Source organism: Ictidomys tridecemlineatus, chromosome 5 (assembly GCF_052094955.1).
Source record: "Ictidomys tridecemlineatus isolate mIctTri1 chromosome 5, mIctTri1.hap1, whole genome shotgun sequence".
Taxonomy (NCBI): Eukaryota; Metazoa; Chordata; class Mammalia; order Rodentia; family Sciuridae; genus Ictidomys; species Ictidomys tridecemlineatus.
In genome coordinates, this window is record NC_135481.1 from 103,025,318 (window position 1) to 103,034,420 (window position 9,103).

Sequence of the window (9,103 nt, forward strand, 5' to 3'; positions counted from 1 at the left end):
TAATGGCTTCCAGAGGCTGGGGGAGGGAAAGAGGTGGCAACTGGGAGATGTTGATCAGAGAGTACAAAGATTCAGTTAGAGAGGAAAACCAAGGTTTAGAGACTATTGCACAGAATGGTAACTTTAGTAAAGAATAATGCATTGTATATTTCAAAATTGTTAGAGAGAAGATGTTTTCACGACAAAAAATAAAAATAGGTATGTGAAATGATGAATTAAGCCTGACTTAACCAGTCCAGTATATCACAAGACATTGTATCTCATAAATATATAAAATTATTATTTGTCAACTATGAATGCAATTTTAAATGTAAAAACAAATCAAAATAAGTACAATTTTTAAAGTCCTTAGGATAATGTAATATCTTTTTAAATATAAAAAAGAAAAATTTGTACTGATTTCACAGCTTGGTGTCAGGTAATGTTTTGGACACTTGAAAAACAACAGTGAACAAATTAGAAAAGCATCTTTTTTACCCAAAGGACTTTGTAGCTACAATTTACCCTAGAATATACTTACCAAGAATTTAGCAAAATCTGACTCTTCCTCATACTTTCTCAAGTATTCCTTCCCCAGAAAAGACTTCCCCAACCACGTTTTCCTTATCCACTCTCCTGGTCACTATGTATTACATCATCTATCTTTGATCTCAATTGCACTTATCATTTTCCAATATTGCCTTGCTCATTAATCAATCAATCAATTAATTAATTTAACTTAAATTTTTTTCTTACTGATCATCCATCTTTCTGAATGAAGATATACATGTACACTTCATGAGAGCAGGAGCTTAGTCTACTATGCACCCCACTGTGTCCCTGGAGCCCATAATGATGCCTAGCATACTGTAGACACTCAATAAATCATATACACTGAATTAGTGAATGAGTGAATGGATGAATGCATAAAACTGCCTCTACTTTTTTAAAAAACATTTTTTGTAGTCATGTATGGACAGCATGCCTTTATTTTATTTGTTAATTTGTATGTGGTGCTGAGGATTGAACCCAGTGCCTCACATGTGCTAGGCAAGCGCTCTGCCACTGAACTACAGCCCTAGCCCCTGCCCCTATTTTTGCTTTTGAATCCAATCTCCCTCCATCACAAGGTCCTTGTTGAGTTGTCAATAATCATGCGTCTTCTACCATATTTGGGTATAGCTTGGGTATGTGGGTCAATATGAACCTGTACTCTTTTGGACACAGTGATTAATACAAAGAATTGGGCACAGGGTCCAAGCCAGACCAGTTGGTGCCCTTCTCCAAATATTTCAAAATTAGACACCTTAAGACAGGAAGTGTTCATGGTTCACAAGCTTTAAGGATATATATATGTGTGTGTGTGTGTGTGTGTATATATATATATATATATATATATATATATATAACCATCACTGATGTTCACCACCTTTTTTAAAAAATTATTTTTAATTGTCAATGGACCTTTATTTTATTTATATGTGGTGCTGAGACTCGGACCCAGTGCCTCCCACATGCTGGGCAAGTGCTCTACCACTGATCTACAACCCCAGCCCTCACCACCTTCTTTTAAGATAGAAAGAGGTTGTCAAGGGTAGACAAGAATGAGATAAATTTAAATGAAGCCACATTAAGAGCTAGAGCTATAGAGAGTATCTTGATAACATCCATTGGGCATATGCTTCCATTTTGCTTGAAGCCTAGTATCCCACCTCGGTAGGTCACTGCATTTCTATTTTTGCTAGAGCCAAGTTGAGCTGGATTTCTGTACCATGTAACTGAAAGTCTAGACTGAGTCTCTGCTTAACACAGATCACTTCCAAACATCTGCTCCTTTTCCAAATGAAAGAATAAAGCATTGTAACACCAAGCAACAGTTAAGGCATTTGGCTCTCCATCCTGGAGTGCTGTTTGAAAATTGAACTTGAGAGAGGGCTGCTGTTAAGTTCATTCCTGCATTTGAGATCATCTGAATGTTGCTTGAAAATTCCCACCCACATCCCCTTCCTCTCACCATTCAGTAAGCAGCAAGGTTTACTTCATTCAATAGAGTGATTTTTCTCTCCCACCCCAGAATGCTTTGCAAAAGATCCTTTGCTCTAGGTTTGGTCACTAATAGTACTGGTGATAGCTAGGGTCCTTCCTTTTCCTCCAGCTCTGCTCCTCTTTCCCAAAGAGCAGAGTCCAAATGAGAGGCAAACTGAAATCTTATGTCTGAACCCAATGTCTGATTTATTATTACAGTTCTTTACGAAAAGAGAAAAAGCAATGACATTAGTGGGGTTCATTGTGCCTTGGTGGTTGCAAAGCCTTTCCTGCCCAGACCAGAGACTGGGTAATTCACCCTGGGTGCTTTAAAACTCATCAGAAAACCCAAGACAAAAGGCAGCATAACACTGCAAAAATAAGACTATTGAGGCAAGGCCCTCTACTCTGTGTATTGAACAGAACACTGCTCTGTTCTATGACCTGGCTTCTCAATTTGATTCTCTCTGTTCTTGAATATGCTCATAATCTATTGGGATCTGCTCCTTTTCTTTAAACCTCCTACTTTGAGAAAGGATTCTTCCTCCACCAAGTTCTCAGCTTCTCCCTAGCTATTCCCTTAAATCAAGGAAAAGATCCTACGACACATAGTGAAGCCATTATTATTCATGAACTTCATTTTTGTTGCCAAGATCTAGGGGCAAGAAATACTAAAATGGAGGATTTTCTCATTTTTTTTCCAGTTCTCTGGACCAAGTAGTAAAAAGACAAGACAAAAAAACAAACAAAAATAGCCTCTGGCATGTTACTTGGGAGGGAAGGTATGCACTGCTTGCTGGATATGCTTTGCACAGAACCCAATATATGTACAGTATGTAATATTAATAATACTAATGACTAGCTATGCCAGATTAAATGGCCCCCTAAAAGATATGTTTTTGTCCTAGAACTGGTAAGTGTGACCTTATTTGGAAAAAGGGTCTTTGTAGATATAATTAAATGAAGGATCTCAAGTGAGATCATTCTGGATTGCCCAGGTGAGCCCCAAATTCAGTGACAAGTATCTTTTTATTTTTTTAAATTTGGTACCAGGGGTTGAACTCAGGGGTACTCAACCACTGAGCCATACCCTCAGCCCTATTGTGTATATTAATTCAGAGACAGCGTCTTGCTGAATTGCCTAGCACCTCCCTTTGCCGAGGCTGGCTTTGAACTCACAATCCTCCTGCTCCAGCCTCCCTAGCTGCTAGGATTACAGGCATGCGCCACCACGCTGGGCTGACATGCATCTTAATAGGAGGTAAGAGGTAGATACATAGAAGAAATGGCCATGTGAAGACAAGGAAGAGATTGGAGTTAGGAAGAGGCAGCCCAGGAGCTTCTGGGCCACTGGAGGAGGCAAGGATTTTTCTCCCTATAGCCTCTGGAGGGAACATGGTCCTGCTGACACCTTGACTTTGAACTACTTTCCAGGACTGGGGGAGAATAAATTTTTTGTTGTTTTAAGCTATCAAGTTTGTATGGAAAGCAAATTAATATAAGAGCCTATTTCATGCCTACTGTGCTTACATCCATGTTTGCTGCTTCTCATTCTTTCTCTCCCCTTTTCACAGCAAAACATCCTCACAAGGGAGGTTTAAATCAAAAGCCCTGTCCACAGTCTGCTGAGGAAAGGGTGAAGATGAATTCAAATTCAGTCCTGATTCTGAAATCCACACTTTTCCCATCATGCCCCTATTTCTGTATTTAATAGTCTATTTTCAAGTCACTGTAGTATCTGATCCCAACGCTAGTTTCTAGCATATTTGACATCCAAAGGATTTCATGTTTTAATGTTTCCTGTTCCCTTATGAGACATAATTATTTTCAGAAATAATCATAATTACATGAATGTATTCTATGCAAGGATTAAAATTCACATTTACCACACACAAAAAAAATTACTCTTTACAGTTTGCATGGTTTCACTGTTTCTTACAGAAGCACAAATAAAAACTCCTAGTGGTCACATAGAAGAATGTAAATCTTACTCAGTTCTTTTTCCTTACAACCTTATGGTGGTTGTGCCTTTTTTAGGGGGTGGGGGTGGTAGCAGGGTTTGAACTCAGGGGCACTCTGACCACCAAGCCACATCCCCAACCCTATTTTATATTTTAATGGAGACAGGGTCTCACTGAGTTGTTTAGTGCCTTGATGTGGATGGCTTTGATGTGATCTTCCTGCCTCAGCTTCCCAAATTGCTGGGATTACAGGCGTGTGCCACCATGCCTGACTCCAACTCTTCCTTTCTAATCTACTGTTTTAAATACAGAAATATACACTGTATATTCAAAGTATGACCTGAGCCCCAAGTAATTGGGAACAATTCTGATCCCATAGGAATTTACTCTAGAAACAAATACATGTTGCTATGCCCCTCATGTTGGGGTCTAACTGAGTTAACAGGGAATTGTCCAAATTAAATCCACACTGAATACAATGTTTTTTAAAAAGATGTGCATGCTTGTCTTTTTTTATTGTGGTAAAAACATAACATAAAATTTACCATCTTAACTGATATTAAGTGTACAGTTCCACTGTGCTAAGTATATTCACATGGTTGTGCAACTGATCTCCAGAACTTTTTCATTTTGCAAAACTGAAAATCTGCATCCAGCAAACAATTCTCCATTTCCTCTTTTTCCTCACCCCTCATAACCACCAATCTATTTTCTAGTTCTAAGAATTCATTGCTATAGCTACTTCATTTAAGTAGTACTATTTATCTTTTTGTGATAGGTTTGCTTCATTTATGTAAAATACTTTTAAAAGTGTAATTCAGATGAAGCTCACAAATATATTATTAAAACTCAACATTAATCTATTAAACACTACTGAATTGTACATATACTAATGGTTAATAAATTTATATGTATATACTATCTTAAAAAAGAAAAAATTAGGGCTGGTAGAGTGCTCAACTCGCATGTGCAAGGCCCTAGGTTTGATCCTCAGTAAAACATAAAAATGAATAAAATAACGGTATTGTGTCCAACTAAAAAATATTTTTTAAAAAGAAAAATTATTGTAAAATACCCTCAACACTTGTTGGATAATTTTTTTTTCTTGTTGGGGAGAAGTGTTTTATCATGGACAAAAGCTTAGGATTGCTGCCACTTGTAATACTAAAAAGCACACCAAATTTAATCAGCATTATTATTGTGTTTACATTCTCTTCCAACACTTCATCTCCTTATTGCCTATATCCAGGACAAACTGGTCCTCTTCTAAAATCACTACTGCTACAAAATATGACAGGGAGGACAGCATTCGACAGCTTTACCTGGAACCAGTCCAGGCAACCTGACCTACCATGTTAAAAAATTAAAATGGGTTTTAAAAAAATAACTGTCTTAGTTATTTTTAAATAACTTAGTTCGGGCTGCTAGAAAAGAAAAATCTGAGGGACATTTATTTCTCAGTGTCTGGTAAGAACAAGTTCTTTGCTCCATCTTCACATGATTGGGCTAGCTTGTCTGTGGTCTCTTTTATAAGGGCACCAATCTAATCTTTGTAAAGAGGTTTCATGATCAGATCACCTCCCAAATGGCCCACTTTCTAATATTAATACTTTGGGAGCTGGGATTTCAACATAAATTTAGGGGAACATTAAACAGATCATAATAACTATAAAACATTTGCCTCTGGGTTTCCTATATTCCTGCTGCACCCTATAAGAAAGATTCAGAAACCAGGATCACTTTGATTACGTTAGCAAGCTCTCTTGGAGAAAAAAAACTTAAGAGAACTAATGTGAGCTGAGTGTAGACAACTCTCCTTTGGGAAAATAAAAATATTTTCTTTTTTTCTCTTATAAGCATACTCTTTTCCTTTAACTCATTTAAGTATTAAGGAGAGGAAAACCCATAACTGACCACTTTGTTGATTCCCAAGTCAGCAGAACAACTCTCCAGAGTGACTGTGACCTCACTGGTGTTTATCTCCCTATCTTTTCAGAGTTGGGAATACAGTGAAAAGTGCAAAAGGGTTCTCAAAGTACCTCCACTAATCAGAAACCAAGACCAGGCTGCTGGCAGACCATGATCGCTTATCAACAGGTCTAACTCATGTGGAAACCATTTGCTCCTGAAAACTGAGGTGGTGGATAAACCTATTTCATCCAAACTATGCTAGAGATGAAGCATTTTGATCTCACTCTGCCCACCTGCCCACACTTCTTGCAATGTGATCTTAGGCAAATGATGTGGCTTACATAAAGTGTTAAGTCAACTCATCTATAAAATGAAGATGAAAAATGATGATCCTCAGGGCTATTGTGAGAATTTAAAGAGCTGGCAAAATATTTGGCACTGAAGAAATATTTATTCCTAGCCCATGTAACTTTTCCTTGGCAAAACCAGTTTTTCAAAACGTCTTTCTGGTCCACTGAAAGCTGTGTCTATAAAATCTTTTGGTCAGTTTCAAGCAAGAAAATAGAAGATGCCATCAAAAGCCTACCAACCAAGAAAAGCCCGGGACCAGATGGATTCACAGCCAAGCACTATAAGACCTACAAAGAATTAAAACCATCACTCCTCAATTTATTCCATGAAATAGGAAAGGAAGGAAACCTTCCAAACTCATTCTACAAAGCTCATATCATGCTGATATCAAAACCAGGCAGAGACACACATCAAGGAAAAAATTTCAGACCAATATCCCAGGTGAACATTGATGCAAAAATTCTCAATAAAATTCTGGTAAATCTCATACAAAAATGTATTTAAAAAAAAAAAAACTGTGCACCATGATCAAGTGGTTCATTCCAGGGATGCAAGGTTGGTTCAACATATAAAAATCAATATATATAATTCATTACCTCAATTAAAGATTAGAATCATATGATTATATCGTTTGATACAGAGAAAGCATTTGACAAAACACAGCACCCTTTCTGTTCAAAACACTAGAAAACTAGGGATAGTAAGAACATACCTCAACATTGTAAAAGCTATCTATGCTAAACCCAAGGCTAACATCATTCTAAATGGAGAAAAATTGGAAGCACTCCCTCTAAAAACTGGACAAGACTGGAATACCCACTTTTGCCACTTCTATTCAACATAGTCCTTGAAACTCTAGCCAGAGCAATTAGACAGATGAAAGAAATTAAAGGGATACAAATAGGAAAAGAAGAACTCAAACTGTCATTATTTGCTGATATCATGATTGTATACTTCGAGGATCCAAAAACCTCCACCAGAAAACTTCTAGAATGAATTAATGAATTCAGCAAAGTAGCAGGATATAAAATCAATAACCATAAATCAAATGCATTTCTTTATATAAGTGATGAATCCTCTGAAAGGAAATTAGAAAAAGTACCCTATTCACAATAGCCTCAGAAAATAAATAAAATACTTGGGAATCAACAAAAGAGGTGAAAGGCCTCTCCAATGAAAACTACAGAACAGAAAACTAAAGAAAGACCTTAGAAGATGGAAAGATTGCCCATGTTCTTGGATAGGCAAAATTAATATTATCAAAATGGCCACATTACCCAAAACGCTATACAGATTCAATGTGATTCCAATTAAAATCCCAATATCATTCCTTATAGAAACAGAAAAGGCAATCATGAAATTCATTTGGAAAAATAAGATACCCAGAATAGCCAAAGCAATTCTTAGCAAGAAGAGTGAAATAGGAGGCACCACAATACCAGACCTTCAATTATAATACAAAGCTACAGTAACAAAAGTGGCATGGTATTGGCACCAAAATAGACATGTAGACCAATGGTACAGAAGACACATAGTTATCTCATATTAGACAAAGACGCAGAAAACATACACTGGAGAAAAGATAGCCTCTTCAACAAATGGTGCTGGGAGAACTGGAAACCCATATGCAGCAAAATGAAATTAAACCTCTATCTCTCACCATGCACAAAACTCAACTCAAAGTGGATCAAGGACCTAAGAATTAGTCCAGAGATCTTGCACCTAATATAGGAAAAAATAGGCCCAAATTTTCATCACATCGGATTAGGCCCCGACTTCCTTAACAAGACCACTAAAACATGAGAAATAAAATAAAGAGAAATGAAAAGTTGTGTGGCTATGTGTACAAATGAATCAAAATGCATTCTGCTGTCATATATACTTAATTAAAATAAATTAACTTAATTTAAAAAATCTTTTGGTAAACTTCTTCCATTTTTAATGCCCTCCCTGTTTGAGAACCAGAACTCACACAAAAGTCCCTTGGTTGTGGATAGTGGAATTCTATAGTGGACTTTTAAGAACGTGAAAATGACATTAAGTACACATCACATAGGCACAGACTCCTTATATAGACTACATATCACTTTGGGACAAGGCATGGAGGCCCAATACATGTTCACACCAAGGAAGGAAAGGATATTTTGAAGAGAGACTGATGGCTCTCAAACCTGTGCTAGGTCAAGTTCAGGGAGACATCAATGACTGAAACCTGTGTTCCTTCATCTTCTACAAATGGGCCTTTATTAGCCTTATCTAGGCAAGACTCTTTTCTTGGTCAACAGACACCATCCATGCTAGGGATAAGCGATCTTGAATTGACTCTGCCAATCCTCCTAATTGGGTACTCCATCAAGATATACTGGGGGGCTGAGGTTGTGGCTCAGTGGCAGAGTGCTTGCCTAGCACATGTGAGGCACTAGGTTCAATCCTTAGCATCACATAACAAATAAATGCATTCTGTCCATCTACAACTACAAAAATAAAAATAAAAGACTATACTAGATTTGAATCTGTTTTCTCATCACCGTGTACATAGCAAATACTCAAATATTTGTGAATAAATGATGCAATAACACATAATAGACTTAGATATAACAAAGTTATGTTCAAGGATAATTTTCCATCATAATTGTGTTATAGACATTTTAAATAGTACCGTTTTATTTATCTGGTAAAGATTTTAAATGGGACAATGAATATCCAAGGGGAAAAGGGGACTTGGGAAGCTCTCAGCAAGGGAGATATCATTCCTAAAACATGCCTTATCACTTCCAGATTTATTTGTCCCAATTTACCAACAAACGTGGAAATGTTTACATACTATGGTTGTTTAACCTTGCTGTTAAGCAACACTGCTTTGTGTGACTAATAAA